At 35.4% G+C, this 17358-nt stretch overlaps 1 pseudogene; it reads left to right on the forward strand.

Annotated features, from left to right (window-relative positions):
* The first annotated feature begins 672 nt into the window (after positions 1–672).
* Positions 673–2089, forward strand: LOC143631081 (AP2/ERF and B3 domain-containing transcription factor RAV1 pseudogene; annotated as a pseudogene).
* The last annotated feature ends 15269 nt before the right edge of the window (positions 2090–17358 follow it).

Consider the following 17358-nt stretch of genomic DNA (forward strand, 5'->3'; position numbering starts at 1 on the left):
TGTGCACATACACATGTTGTGTTATCCTATATATCCTATCAATAATTATAATGCCACTTGTATATAATATACAACAAGTCGCCATGAATCTTCCTGCTTCCTCACCATCATTTGACCCACACCTCTACTACATCTCTTCCGTATATTCTATGTATATCACCATAACTTAACAAACAACAAATTATTATTATTATTAAAGCAATACAAGATATTCACATGACATTCAACTTGTAACACCAGATGTTACACAACTAGTATGTTCACATGGACTTTCAAGTTATCCGGATTCCATCTATAAAATTACCACATAATTTACTGATTAATATTTTCTAGAATTATAACATCACTGATTAATGTTTTCCATAATCATAACAAACTATTTCCTTTCAAATGATTTAAAAACCGATTTTGACCACAATTAATTATTTATAACTAATTTTATGTTTCCTTTTTTAGTATAATTATTATTTTAGCAATTCAATGATTTGTATAACAATTCACATTCCACCATTTATATATATTTTTCCTACACTTTGTGACTTTTCAGAGGACAATGTAAATAATTCTTATGAAATCCACATATAAATAATGTTATAACGTTTGAAATCTTTTTCACTCGTTTGTAACAAAAGCCAGTATCCTAGTAATGATAATATATTGTATGAACATTATTTATGTATCATAAACAATAATCCTTGCAATGTTCCTATTTATAGTCAACCTTTCTCCTACACCACTTCATAATATTTTCTTCTCTCTCTAAATACCCTAGCTAGCTAATTCTCTCTCTTGTTTCTCTAACATGAATGAAAGCTCATCAACAGATGATCAAAGCACAACTACTGAAACAACATCGACCGTTGCTGCTCCGGTGACGATGACACCACCAATTGGAAGTGCCGGGAGTGTGGTTCTAGACCATGAACAAGGTTTAGAAGCCGAGTCAAGGAAGTTACCTTCATCAAGGTTCAAAGGAGTTGTCCCACAACCTAATGGTCGTTGGGGTGCTCAGATTTACGAGAAACACCAACGCGTGTGGCTCGGGACGTTTAACGAAGAACACGAAGCTTATGACACCGCGGTGCAACGCTTTCGTGGCCGTGACGCGGTCACGAACCTTAAGCCTCTTCCGTCCACGGAAGAGGCTAGGCTAGAAGCGAATTTTTTAAATTCGCATTCGAAAGCCGAGATTGTTGATATGTTGAGGAAACACACATACAATGACGAGCTTGAGCAAAGTAAACGAAACAAAAGTTTACAAAAAACCCCTTTTACGGACCGGTTTGGATCGGGTAAGGTTGCGAATGCGAGGGAGCAATTATTCGAAAAGGCTGTCACCCCTAGCGACGTGGGAAAGCTAAATAGGCTTGTGATACCGAAACAACATGCGGAGAAGCATTTCCCCTTGCAAATTGGGAACACATCAAAGGGTGTTCTTTTGCATTTTGAAGATATTGGGATGAAAGTGTGGAGATTTCGCTATTCGTATTGGAATAGTAGCCAAAGCTACGTTTTAACGAAAGGTTGGAGCCGGTTCGTTAAGGAAAAGAATTTAAAAGCCGGTGACATTGTGAGTTTTCAAAGATCTACCGGTCCAGATAAGCAGCTTTACATCGACCGGAAGACGAAAAGCGTGTTAGGTAGCGTGAATCCTGAATCGATTCAACCGGTCCGACCAGTACAACCAGTACAAATGTTTAGGTTGTTTGTAGTTGACATATTAAGTGGTGACAATGATAATAGTACTCAAGTGGTTGGTAATATCTACAATGGAAAGAGAAATAACATAGACATGTTGGGGATGGAAGATTGTAAGAAACAAAGAATAATCCACCCATTGTAACAATTTCTCTTTCTTAGGGGTTTGTTTGATAATTAATATTTTGGATTACTTTTTTTCTTCTAGAGATGATGATGTAGGGCTGGAAAGTGGTGGGAAGGGAATAGGAGGATGCAAGTTGCAAAAGTTTGTATATTGATTTTTAGATGTTCAAGATAATAGAGCTAAAGAAAGCTCAATGTAGGGATCAAGTTGAACATTTGTAATTAAAAAAACTCCACAAAAATAGAAACTTTTTGTTCTTAAATTTATTCTTCATCTCAATTGGATGTTTGCTTAATCTTTAATCTTTTGTATTTAATTATGTTCTTAGCTAGCCTTAAATTTTCTTTTTTGATTTATCGGTCACTAATTCTGAACTCAATTTTCTGTTAAAATCACTAGTTTTAATAATTTTCCTTTGATTTGTTTCATTATAATAATTAAATCTTATATTTATTCATTACTGGTTGCTTTTGCATACTAAAAAGGGATGTATACATGTCATATATTTACATGTGATACACTGAATATGTTATCTTGAAGAAGAACCTTTCTAGTTTTGGTTGAAAATGTTTCATTGTCATTTCTTGTTTTAGCATAACAACTGTTTAAATATCTGCTTATGTTTCATGACAAGTCCCACACAGTGCTTGTACAACAGAGTACAAGTATTCGTATGCTATAGGCCATCATTCAACACATCTAATAGATGGAGCCTCCTACCTTTTCATCTTTCCTGCTAAGATACTGTAGCTTTACCACATGTGGAATAAATAATTGTGTGGTTCTTATACTCTCACCAATATCTGGAACTGTTCTTCTTTTCAAACATATCTAGATATCTATAACTCAACATTTTTGCTAAAAAAAAGTTCAATCTTGTACACTTGACATAGTCTAACTCATCACTAATGATATCAGATCCACGATAATACTCAAATGGCTTAAAGACGAATGATTAATTCATAGACTTTATCTAAACCAAAATGTTAGAGACGAACTGAAAGGTTCAGGAACTATATTCTTTACGATCTTCTTAATGTAAAAAAACCTAATAACTTAGAAACCCTAAAGGTCTAATTTATAATGATTAATAGATAAACAATCAAATCCCCAAAAGTAGGATCAAATAGTTTAGGAAACTAATAAAAGATAATCTTCACAAAACAATATCTAAAGTTGGCACCACATCATTCATTCTCCACGCAAGTCGATGAACGGGTCAGGTCAGGTCAGGTCGGGTCGAATTATATATAAGTTTGAATGTCGGATGCCCCCACACCAACTTATTGTTCAAGCCAATATTTTGATGATATATATCAAGAGGGGGCCTCCGGAAAACAAATAATACGTTGATAACCACGGAAACCAGTATATAACACAATTATATAACCGTATGTCTTTGGATCTCTCTCCCACTACTTCTGGTTATTTTTTATACACGTGGTAATGTATAAGTATATTACGCGGTTATATATTGCTCATATAGTTGAACCTATATGGCTGGTTCCATTCTAAGTCACATTTCTGGCATGATATATTGTGCACATTTTTCTTGCTCAAGAAAAGTAAAGAGAATAATATATATAACTGGGGAAAGGTAATCGAGTACAGACCATAAAGAAAGTTAATTTTTTGAAATGAAGGTAAAAAAGGACATGCACACACAAGCAAATAAGATATATATGATTTGATGCTCTCAATCTAGGGTACATAAATAATATATTTGAATAGATCCAGGTCTTTACAACCCTGAGATCATACACTGTATCCAGAAAGATATTACACAAGATACTATCTGATTTAGTTAGATAATCACACCCCTATATACTTACAACTATGCAAGGAATCTGTGGATACAAGTTCTATTAAATAGAGAATAATTGATAGTCCACTAGTATTGTATTATGATAATAAAAGTTAATTAGTATAAAACCTTTTTAAAAACTAATGTAGTTAATGTATTTACAACAAAATGATTTTTCATATCTGGAGATAAAAAGCATGTTTGATATTGAGTTTGAAAAATGCTTATTGATGTTTTCAAAAGTCCAATAAGTTAAAATATGTTTTAACAATCACAATTTTTTTTATTTTATATTTTTAAAAGAGTTAAAAAACAAAAGCCTCAAATCCTGACATTTCAAAATAACTTTTTAAAAATGTTAATAAGTATTTTTCAAATTCGATCCCAAACATGTTCAAAGAAATACATTTATTCTTACCAGATATAAAATTGTGAAAGTTTTAACTATTTTTAGAATCTTGTTAAGTTTTGCTTTTGGTTTTTTTTTTTTACTTTTATTGACCAAAACTGGCCATTTAGCAAGAAGCTAGAAAAAACGAAAAACAAGTAAAATTATATTTATATAATTGCAAATCTACACTATCTATCTCAATCTAGACATTGCCATTTGATCTCCTTAAGCTTGGTTTATTGTACTCCCATTATAGATGGAATTTATGTTTATATATATATATATATATGTGGTTATAAACCTACTTAAACTCTCATTAAAATATAGAAAACCTAAGTTTTTGAAAGCCGGAACATAAGTTGAATTGGTCTTCCCGGTGTAACGTGCACTACAACTTTAAACCTCTTTAACGCCATATAAATACAAAACATAACATTGACTTAGAACATAGAAGTCAAGTTCTATATATTTTAAAAATATAAACCTCAAATATATATCTGTTTGACAATCCCTATTTACTTAAACGTATATACAGGGGTCTTCCCGGTGTAGGTTCCAATATTTTGTTTAACAAAATATAAAGTTAGCTAGGAAAATACGTGAAGAGTCAGAAAATCAACCTCTTGTATATCTGAGGTTGATCACTTAAACCTCTACGTTAGATGAGAGACCTTCTTAATTATGTAATATTGTGAATCATTACCGATTAGCCTCGTTGTATAAAGAGTGTCTCGCTATGACCCCATTTATTTAAGTGATTCAAGTGACTATGACATGCGTCACATGCCGACTTACTTGCCTCTCGTGATTTATATATACCCTTAGGTTTTGTTAATGAGGATTGTGGTTCGAATATCATTTCCCTGTCATTAGCAAGTTTGTTATTCTGTTACGGGTGGTTCCCACATTTTAGGATACCATCTAGATGATCATGGAACTGGTTAGTATATTATGTGGTTCGAATCTTTGGTTGTACCGCTTCACTAAGTTAATAAGTTATCGATGTTGTCTTGTTTGATCGTCCACTTCATAACCTGAGGGCATTTTGAACCTTATGATCACTTGGAGTACGTACCTCTACGTATTATATACAAATTAATTCTAAGTATCTAGATAAGTTGTACATGTAAAAACAAAAAAAAAAGTGAACTTTTTTAAAACTTTCAAAAGTCATTTGTGAAATACATTCTATTGGGGCATATAGATCTACAATTATAGTGTTGCATAGCTCAGTTTCACAAGCATAGAACAAGCGATAACTGCTAGTTGATCATAGGCACGCTAAAACCAGTTGTACGTACGTAGAAATTACATAAGCCCATTAAAGTTTTCCGGTATCACGTAATTTACGATGTTCATACCCATTCACTACAAGAAATTTGGGTCATTACCCACACATGATATTTGTTGGTAAAAGTCTATTGTATGTTGGTAACTATCTTTACCTACGTATATAGATTAAATGTCATGATGCGTTGCCTCGAACCCGTAGGCATAAACCACACTTCAGTTAGGTTTATGCATATAGCTCGTTATACCTTTACATATTTATAAAAACTAATAAGCATGTGACAATATTTTTGTGGGTTACAACTAAAGTGGCAGACGAAGTTCACTATAGTAATGACGACTATAGTAATGACGTGGCATGTTCTTGTGTTGTTGGCATGTATGATGTTATACATGCTCAATCAGCATTTGTTCCATAATTGCACATTTACATTTAATTATTTCGAGTGCATCCACATGTTCGTTATGTAGACGTTTTGATTTCTTAGTAATACCCATGTTGTTACTCGCAATAACTAGATCGGTCATCCCCACCTATTCAAACAAACAAAACTTCGTTCAAGTACATTCTCAATAATCATATTTAAGATTAAAAAAATAAAGTTTTCTAAATTCATATTTTATACAATCATAATCAGTGTTATGTACTTGCCATTTTGAATAAGTTGGTGCAACAATTTCTCATAACCACTATTTTCAAACCATTTTAACTCATTTATCCCTGTAATCAATAAAATGAGTTTTAAAAGCATCCACGCCAAGGTCGAATTATCTTATATAAAAATTATCAACATAAAAAATTTGTTGATCGAGGTACATAAAATAAAATCATCATAAGTTGAAAGACTGATCGAGAAGATCATTTGAAAAGCATGCAATTTTCTATTGTTTTCGATTGCTAATTTCACTGTGACATTACTCATTAATTACTTGTTAGTTGCAAGGCAAGTTATCTTACTTTGTACTTATAATTCCGCCACCTTCGACCCTGTTGGAATCCAATTTTATCTTCAATTAGAATCCCTAGTTTTGATAATGATTAAACAATATATGACTTGAAATACTATTATTTGATTAATGATGATTATATGTCACATAAATGTCCCTAAAAACTATTAAATCATCTTCAGCAATGAACCAACATTACCAAAGTATGTACGTTTTATAAAAATCATAATACTATCACTAGAAAAATAATCAAAATGATACTGAAATTCAAATATGTCTTGATGAAACTTACCTCTTTAAGTAGTTTACCGCACAATCTAAAATATGCGAGTAAAAGATATATAGTATACTTGGTTTACAACAATTTTCAGAAGAAAATAATGTTTTTAGTTGAAGTTCAACTTCGTCTCTTTAGGTAGAGAACTTTGTCAAACTGATTTTTACCTTTTAGAGTATCTAAATAATACCAAAGTGCTTGTAGCCCAATCAAATCAAGATCTATGTTAAGGTGGAGATTGACCTTCAAACTTGTGAGGGTTAAAGTCTACAGTAAACACAATTTTTGTTTATGATTTCTCTTAGAGATATCATACTTCAAATGTTAATAAAACACGTAATCACATATATTGGAGTTGACGTGAGCATTAGTTAAAAAAAAATAACTTTTCAAACACACATTAGTAGCTACTACGTACCACTACTTCACCTCATGCATGTACTATGAACAGGCATTTGGTTAATTACCTTAAAGGTTTCAAATCAGGCCTCTTTGTATATTTTAACGTCCAACATAAATTAAGATTACATGACACTTTAAAGATGAATTAAATCACTCCCTACTTATGTTAAATTTGTTAAAAAGGGTCATGGATTATGCTTTTCACGGGTTAAAAGGCAAAGAACAGTATATTAAATTAACAATTAATAGGAGTGAGATAGAGTTAATGAATTAAACAATTTCCTTTGGGTGAGATTGAGTGAAAAAGATAAAAATGAGTGATGCGATCCTTATGTGAAGTTAAAAGAGTATACCCTATGACCATAAGGTCACGACTAATAATTGTACTCTTTCGTTCTACTCAAATGAAGTAGTAGACCCGATTGAAGGACCCAATGATAAATTTCAGACTTCAGATTTTTTATGGGTCGCGATTCTAAAGTGGATATGTCAACCTACTTTGTTAGTCATCTAACGGTACATTAACAACCCCCAAACCTCCACCAAGCTCATCACCGTCTCCGTCGCGTCTCAATCTTCCACCAAATCTCTGTCTACTCCACTCCAAACTCAAATCACTTGCTCGTAATTACATTACATCTACTCCAAATTAGGTGAATCACTGATGATGAAGGATTTGTTGAAGAAGATATTGAAGCTGATTACCTCAAAGTGAGTGATTACTGATTACCTCAAAGTCCCCCGAAACACAAGAACACAATCCCTGCTTTTCGCAAATCACTAATCCTCGGTTTTGGGTCTGCCCGCCAGGTGTTCGATAAAATGTCTCAATGAGTTAATCGGTTTTTTTGGTTTTACGGAGGGGAGAGCAACTGGCGGTTGCTCTCCTTTCTCCTCTTAGTTCCGGTTTTTACTCCCAAAACTCAGCTCGAGTTTGTTTGTTGGCCTTTTTGTCGTGAGGGGTTATGTCAAGGGCTCAGATTGTCAAAGGAGCCCCATCGGGGGAGGTGGGCTCGGGAGGTGGACATGGTTGTCGGGTCGACATCATTTCTCGTGGTGGATTAATTGATGAGGGAGCTATGTCTAAGACCCTAGAAAATAGTGTGGGTTCGGGGGGTGTTTGGCCATGTCCTTTTAGGGGTTTCCATTGTTGCCCGGATGGACGGGCGGGGTCAAAGGGGATCTCTCGGTTGATTGCGCATATCAAACGACTTCATTTGTGGTCGGATGAGCGGAAAGGGACCCTACGGGACGCCACTTCCACGGATTGTGATTTATTTATTTCGGTTGGGGAGGCTTTAAATGCCTCGAACCAGTGGCTATGTGGGGTGTGTATGCGTCCAAGTGCTCTTAAACGGACGTGTCATCATGCTGATGGAGTCACCAAGTACAACGAGGGTGTGGGAGCCGTGGAGGAGTTTATTGTGGGAATTGATAAACCGCATGTTATGAGGGATGTTTCTCCCTTGGGAGGGATAGTGGTGGATGAGGTTCTCCTTGACCGCGTCTTCTCTCTTCCTATCACAACTGTTAAGAGCATCCCTCATCGTTGTCGTATGGCATTTGCTCAAGCGTTAACTGCAGCTCTGGGTAAGGTGGTTGCTATGCCAGAGTCTGTTGAGGCGTGGGTGAAACTTTTCTTGTTACCGCGGTGCACGTTGCGTGTTTTCAGACCTTCTAAACGTCAGGAGCGCAGGTCCGGTAATAGAAAGTCTTTGCAATGTCATAGTATTCAACATGCACTAACAACTTGGGGTGCTAAGGATGGTTTTGATGTGCTTATTTTATTCCTTTTTGCCACAACTATAGGGGTGAACTCGAGTCATGAGGAGCCTCTCGCTAAGCACGATGATGTTGCGGTATGTGCCAATGTGAAACAATGTTTACGAAAAGTGGCGGACGGGCATTTCACTGCCGCCATTAAAGTATTATGCTCTTCAGGGGTTGCACCTTTAGGCAATGACACTTTGAAAGCGTTAGTGGCTAAGCGTCCCAATTTGCCCCCGCCGGTTATGCCTGATTCATTGCCTTTTGGGCCTCCTCTTGTTGTTGATGAGGATTGTGTGCTAGGATGCATTAAATCCTTCCCTAAAGGGACGTCATGCGGACGAGATGGATTGAGGGCACAACATATTTTGGATGCATTTTGTGGAGAGTGGTTGCCGATCGCTGTTGGGTTACTAAAGGCTACTACTGCGATGGTTAATTTATGTTTGGGGGGGGGGGGGAGATGCCCAAGGGTTTTGGCAGAGTTCATTGCGTCAACTCCTCTCACACCGTTGCTCAAACCGGACAATGGGATTAGACCCATTGCCGTATGTGCCATTTGGAGATGATTGATCTCTAAGGTGGCCATGAGGGGTGTTGGGAAAGACATTACTAAATAATAGCGTGACTCGCAGTTTGGGGTGGGAGTCACTAGTGGTGCAGAGGCCGTTCTTCATAGCGCGAGCAGGTTTTTAAGTAAGTTCCATTCTGATGGGTCATTGGCTATGCTTAATATTGATTTTTGTAATGCCTTCAACTTGGTGGATAGAACTGCCCTTCTGAATGAGGTTCGGGCCCGATGCCCATCTATTTCCTTATGGGTGAACTTTTTATATGGGCAACCGGCCAGGCTATATGTGGGGGATGGTCTCATTTGGTCCATCACTGGGTTCAGCAGGGGGACCCTTTGGGACCTCTTCTTTTCGCCTTAGTTCTGCACCCACTTATTCATCTAGTCTAGAGTTCCTGTAAGCTTCTCTTTCATGCTTGGTACCTAAATGATGGTACAATTATTGGGGACTCTAAAGAGGTTGCAAAAGCTTTGGATATTATCAGGTCGGAGGGTCCCTGCCTGGGCCTTGAACTTAATATTAAGAAAACTGAAGTATTTTGGCCGTCATGCAATGGGGTTAAGGTGCAGGAGGGGGTGTTTCCCTGTGAGATTGGAAGACCGGTGCTAGGTGTGAAACTCCTCGGGGGAGCCGCTAGCCGGGATGCAGAGTTCATCAATGAACTTGCTATGAAAAGGGCTTCGCGAGCTGTGGAGTTGATGAGCTATCTCCCTTATTTGCGGGACCCTCAATGCGAGCTCCTTTTGCTCCGCTCATGTATGGGAGTTGGAAAGTTGTTGTTCGGTCTTAGAACATGCCAACCTGTTCTAAGATATATAGTATACTTGGTTTACAACAATTTTCAGAAGAAAATAATGTTTTTAGTTGAAGTTCAACTTCGTCTCTTTAGGTAGAGAACTTTGTCAAAGTGATTTTTACCTTTAAGAGTATCTAAATAATACCAAAGTGCTTGTAGCCCAATCAAATCAAGATCTATGTTAAGGTGGAGATTGACCTTCAAACTTGTGAGGGTTAAAGTCTACAGTAAACACAATTTTTGTTTATGATTTCTCTTAGAGATATCATACTTCAAATGTTAATAAAACACGTAATCACATATATTGGAGTTGACGTGAGCATTAGTTAAAAAAAAATAACTTTTCAAACACACATTAGTAGCTACTACGTACCACTACTTCACCTCATGCATGTACTATGAACAGGCATTTGGTTAATTACCTTAAAGGTTTCAAATCAGGCCTATTTGTATATTTTAACGTCCAACATAAATTAAGATTACATGACACTTTAAAGATGAATTAAATCACTCTCTACTTATGTTAAATTTGTTAAAAAGGGTCATGGATTATGCTTTTCACGGGTTAAAAGGCAAAGAACAGTATATTAAATTAACAATTAATAGGAGTGAGATAGAGTTAATGAATTAAACAATTTCCTTTGGGTGAGATTGAGTGAAAAAGATAAAAATGAGTGATGCGATCCTTATGTGAAGTTAAAAGAGTATACCCTATGACCATAAGGTCACGACTAATAATTGTACTCTTTCGTTCTACTCAAATGAAGTAATAGACCCGATTGAAGGACCCAATGATAAATTTCAGACTTCAGATTTTTTATGGGTCGCGATTCTAAGGTGGATATGTCAACCTACTTTGTCAGTCATCTAACGGTACATTAACAACCCCCAAACCTCCACCAAGCTCATCACCGTCTCCGTCGCGTCTCAATCTTCCACCAAATCTCTGTCTACTCCACTCCAAACTCAAATCACTTGCTCGTAATTACATTACATCTACTCCAAATTAGGTGAATCACTGATGATGAAGGATTTGTTGAAGAAGATATTGAAGCTGATTACCTCAAAGTGAGTGATTACTGATTACCTCAAAGTCCCCCGAAACACAAGAACACAATCCCTGCTTTTCGCAAATCACTAATCCTCGGTTTTGGGTCTGCCCGCCAGGTGTTCGATAAAATGTCTCAATGAGTTAATCGGTTTTTTTTGGGTTTACGGAGGGGAGAGCAACATGCTTTGGCGAGTGCCCTTTATAGTGGAATCATCAAGAGTTTGGAAATGAAGTTTGACTTTTCCCCTCGTCAGAAAGCGGTGTTTGAGTGTCTTCGGGCTCCTTGGGCTCAAGATTTCTTAAGTGTTCTCCCTATTGAAGGATTGAGCCAACATATGTCCGCTTTGGAGTATAGGGCTATCCTGAAGTATCGGCTAATGATCCCTTTGTTTCCCGTAGATGAGCCGTGCCCGGTTTGCCGTAAGGTTTGTTTGGATTCTTTTGGCGAGCATGCGGTTCACTGCAAAGAGTTGCCTGGGTTTAAGTATAGGCATGATTTGGTGAGGGATGTTCTATGCGATGTTCTTAAACGAGTCGGAATTTCGGCTAAAAAGGAAGCCCCCGTAAACTTTCATTACGACCGGCCGATATTCTTGTTTTTGGGTGGGTAGGGGGGAAACACGCTTGTGTTGACCTCACAGGAGTGTCCCCTCTTGTTGGGATTAGGGACAATGGGTTTGTAGCAGGCCAGACAGCATTGAAGGCGGCATCGGGGAAGGTTGCTAAACACGAGAGAGCTTGTTTGGAGAATCAACACGTGTTTATCCCCTTTGCATTCGACACTTTTGGTTTCTTAGCTCCGGATGCCGTGGACCTTTTGAATAGGGTTCAGAAAGTTGCGCATAGTAACGTATCGGCCCATAAGAATCGAAACTTTGTTTTTAGTATGATTGGGTTTGCTATGCAAAAAGGTGTTGCGGCGCAGCTTGTTGCCCGCTTACCTGCCACTTCATTGTAAATTATTTGGATATTTCAACATAATTTAATTAATAATTATTAATTAATCCATTAACAAACTTGGGTGCTAGCAAGATCCGAACCCTTCAACAGTATTGTATTATAAGTCAAGATTCAAGGCCACACCACTAGCTAGTTTTTGAAAAAAAGAAAAAACCTAGCTAGTGTGCATATAGTAACTTTGTAAATAGAAAGGATCACACCACCAAGGAAGCTACTAATTTACTGGCTGCCATCAGTATTCAAAGTTGAATATTACTTTCAGATAAGATCACATGCTTAATCAAGAAAATGATGGCTGATTAAGTTAATTTGTTTATATAATCACAACTTGATCTTCAAAACAACATTTAGTGATTATTATTTTCAAATTAACTTAACGTAGAAGGTAATGTATAGCTAAATAGCCACTAAATAATAATAATAATAATAAACTTCTATAATTGGTCAAATTAAGGCAACTTAGAAAAGTAAACAGTAAAATATCAGCCAAGCAATTTATATGTATATTCTATTTAAACCATTAATATTGTTTTTATATATTTATAAAACATTCACCAATGGAACACAATCATGAGAATTTAGGAATTACTTTGTTACCACAACATTAAAAAGTAGTTATTAACTTATTATACCCTAAGTAATCCTAAGATTTAAGGAAAATTGGTTTTAAATACTCCCAACTATCATGTGTTGGTAAATAACGGACCCAACTTTATATTTGGCTGGTGATGGTCCCAACTAAATACCTATTTGTTTTTAACAGTCCGCGACTAACGGATTCATAACTCCGTTAGTATTATGCTGAGTTGGCCATTCAGCTGTTAAAAACCATCTGACGTGGAACGATTACGTGGCTGTGATCTCTTTATAAACATCAGGTGACATAGTTGACCAAAATCATAACCCTAATATACCCAATTGATCAAACTAAAGAACCCTAAAACACCAAATTGATGGAATTGAGCTCCCAATCGTTTTCTTCATCTCGTTGGAAGAAACCCTAAAAGGTTCTGCGACTAATGGATGACTAAAATTCAGGTCAATTTTAGTTCTAGGTTTCCAATGGTGGGTTTTTTCATTAGAAGTCTAGAAACGGGCTCCAATTCAAATCCATAATTCGTGTTAGTTGATTACAGATTGCAATTAAAATCTTAGGGCTGTTATTTGGTTGATAAAAACGAGTTGAATTATATATTATTACCTCGAATGGTGTTCGAATTGATATCCCGAAGAGCCTTGCCGGAATTCAAACAACCCACCGGAAAAACGAATTTTGATTTTTTGGATTCAAACTTCCCATTGGTGGTGGTGGTGATTCGTTTATTCGTCGGAAAAACGTGGGTACGGGTAGGTATATGAAGTGGGAGGGAGGAGCCGGAAAAACGTGATGCAGTGGTGATTTGTTTTCCGGCTATTGTTGCAGGTGATGGCGATGGTGGTGGCTGCTAGAGAATTAAACAGGGAGGAGGAAGACAAGTAGACAACACATGTATACATACATACATACATGTATATATATATATATAGATATATTACTTATTATATATTATATATTACTTTGATTGCCACATAAGCTGCCACATATGCAATATTTGACAACTAGGCGTGCCAACTCAGCAACCGACTAACGGAGTTAGTCATCCGTTAGTCGCGTACCGTTAAAAACAAATAGGTCTTTAGTTGAGACCGCCACCCACCAAATACAAAGTTGGACCCGTGTTATTTGTCAACACATGATAGTTGGGAGTATTTAAAACTAATTTTCCAAGATTTAATTAGTTAGTTACCAATCTCTCAATAGAAAACATGATAAGTTTGACTTTTCAAAAATCAAAAGTCAAGTTGTTTAGCTGATGTTGACAAAACTACATTCGACTTTCACTTTTGGACTTAAATTTATTTTTAGTTTTTTTTTTACCGTATTTTCATACTCTCCAAAAAGGCTGGCAATTTCCAGCTTTCATTGTCCTTTTTGCTTTAAGTAGCACGTTTAAGGTGTACGATTTGGGACCACATAATAAACTATTAATCAACAATAGAACGTAAATACTGGGGTCATTAACAAATACAACTATACATAATTAATAGTTGACTGTAACATGGGGCTAATCTTTTCTTCATTACAAAGTATACATAAGTACTGTAAAAATTGGTGCAATACCAATTTGAAAGACACGGACGTTAAATACGAAAAGTATTAGGTTGGTATGAAGATTTCAAGGGGCGGTTATGGTGGATATTTAAAGTTCAGAGACCGAGTTGAAAATAACTTTGTTTCTATGTATATATGGAATTTATTTTAACTAGAATTAGAAGTTTTTTAAATTTTCTAATTCGAGTATGTTTTGTTCTTTTAGTTTCATGTAGTCTATAAATAAGACAATTATTATTTGTTTCTTTCAGTGTAAATAGTTCACATAAGGTTTATGCAATATCGTGTTCGGTTTCTTGATTCACTTAATCAAATAAGTTCAACAAGGACTATCTTTTATGCAAATATCTTACTATCACATTTCTAGTTTAAGTTGTATTGAACCCGATATGTACACAAAAATCACGTCATGACACGTTTATGGCCCATTTAAAACGAAAATTCTAGACAGATTTTTATAAGTGATACGTTAGTGCATATCTATACTCTCATTTAGTCATTTCTCTTTTATCTAATAAGGTTGATTAATGCTAACTGTTGATAAATTCTTGAAAGTAAAAGCTGCAAACATATTAGATTGACCTGATACATACATGTAACATGTTTAAATACTTAAATGTGTTTGGGGGTTTGATTCTAACCTGACTTGATCTTGTTAGACTAAAACTACCCACGAGTATCATGTCAGGTTCATGTTGTTGGTTTCTAGTTTGATCGAACTACTGATTTTGAACATGATTGTAAACCCTAACCTGCTGAAACGAAGAAGGTGGAGAAACATGCTAAAGCCTGCGAAGAGAACCAACATGTTTTTGTCCCTCTGGCTTTTGATACATTTGGCTCCTTGGCACCGGAAGCTATCCGTTTTCTAACCAGGGTCCAACAGGTTGTGCATAGCAATGTGTCGACTCCAAAGGGGCAGGGGTATGTCTTTAGCAGGTTAGGGTTTGCAATTCAGAAAGGGGTGGCGGCGCAGCTTGTTGCCCGCCTACCTGCTATATTGATGTAATATCTATGTTTCATCAGTAGAAATAAATAAAATTTTATTTCAAAAAAAAAAAAAAAAAAAAAAAAAAAATTGTAAGAATGGTAGTAAAGTTATTATCTATAGAACACAAATTAATATGAGAAAAGTATCACACTTTCTTATCCAACTAGAGTACTAGTATTGAAGGTTAATTAGATCCACGACTGCTGCCTCAACTCTAATGGGCCAGCCCATAAGTCCAAAACACCTAAAACTTAGCCCAAGATTCAAATCCGAAGCCTCATCATCGGAATTAAAAGTTTGTTGACCTTTTTTTTTCTTATGACTAAACCATCTTACATAAGTACAAAACGATTACAATAAATTGGTAGCCAAACAGGTAACAAGTTGTGTTACAACCCCCTTTTGAATATCAAAGTCAATCCTACTAAAAATAAAAACCGATGGTATGCAGAGTCGAACCCGTGACCTTCAGTTTACCTATTGAAGAAAATATATGGGATGAAATTTGAGTTTGTGATTTGAGAATGGTGTAAAAAGGTAAAAACTAGATTTACATATCTTGACGAATAGTTTGATTTATAAAACATACATATATTTCTTAAAATGGTTGGTTAGTGTCCAACTTTTTACCATTTGAGCTCAAGAGCATCAATGAATAATGTTGGGGGATTTCGCCATTTCAGAATTGAGTAACCTACACTATTTGAGAGACGTTTGCACTATATATCACGTTCAAATTATTTGGTGAGTCTCTAAATATATTAATCGGATAAAACTCAGATAAGATAAAAAAGTATGTGATTTTGAGAGTGAAATTCATGAACTAGAAAATGAATGTTCGGCCTAATAAAAGGGGTATACAAATTAGGGTTTGGTAACTGCCTTTGGCCTTTGTCTCGACTCTCGACCCTAACCAAGGGTGCTGGGTTGGTTTCGACCCTATTACTAGGGGCACTGCCCTTTCGATTACAGATAATATCGATTAATACGAAAGAAGCTATAGAAAGGTCAAAAAAAAAGAGGACATTGGAGGGCACCTTTGATTTTATCTGCAATATATTAATGGGTCACCTCGATGCAAACTCAACACAATAGGAATCACTTCGTCGAATATTCAAACTACCCCTACCAACCTTCTTCCTTGAACTCCAATATATACTCCATTACTAACTATGTTTCTCGTTAGAAGATAAGTTTAGTATATAAATTAATTTTCAATATTTTATGAACTCTCTTTTTTATAATAGTATTCCCTCCGTCCCATTATAAGTGTCATAGTTTGATTTTTCAAGTCTTTCTTTTTTAACTTTTACCTACAATATTTTTGTTTGTGTTATATAATACTTGATGTAAAATATATGAATGGATTGAGTTTTAAATGTATTTTACATTGATATAATTTTCATCAAGTATTATATGACACGGACAAAAATATTTACGGTCAAAGTTGCAAAAGAAAGACTTAAAATGTCAAATTATGACACTTATAATGGGACGGGGGTAGTAATATTTTAATTTGATATTTGATCCCTTTTTTTCTTCAGAGCTACAATAAAATAATTCTAATTCTAGATTATGTGTTGGTATTAGATATAATAGATAGATAGATATGTTTAAATATAGTTTGTTCCCGTTGTAAAGATGGGCTAAATGTTTATTAGTGTTTCTTAATATAAATTGATCATTATCGAATAGGTGGGATTTGCACATAAAAAACTTTAGCAATTTTACCTTTGAATTCAAATATTTCAGTCCCTTGTTGTGTGTAATAAAATAATAAACAAAAGTGTAACTTGTAAGGAATAAATAAAATGAAAAGGTTGTAATATACAAAATATTAGCAGCTACCATCATCTATAAAAATAAAGGTTTTCATAAGAAATATTTAAGAATGAACATTCTCACAAAGAGTATCAAATGAATTCTTATGCTATTTATTGAAAAAAAAACATCTTTTGTATAAAGCATTTTTAAATATCAATTTATGATTTATACCCCAAAAATAAAGAGAAAAATAGTAGGGAAAAAATCCACTTGTTTGACTCCTTCTATATATAGCATGAATATATAGCATATTATCCAAAATATTAAAAATGATATTATACAACTATTTGCAGCTAGCTAACATAAAA

This window comes from Bidens hawaiensis, unplaced genomic scaffold, assembly GCF_021521415.1.
Source record: "Bidens hawaiensis isolate Kalapana, Puna unplaced genomic scaffold, B.hawaiensis_p1.1 tig00005935_1, whole genome shotgun sequence".
Taxonomy (NCBI): Eukaryota; Viridiplantae; Streptophyta; class Magnoliopsida; order Asterales; family Asteraceae; genus Bidens; species Bidens hawaiensis.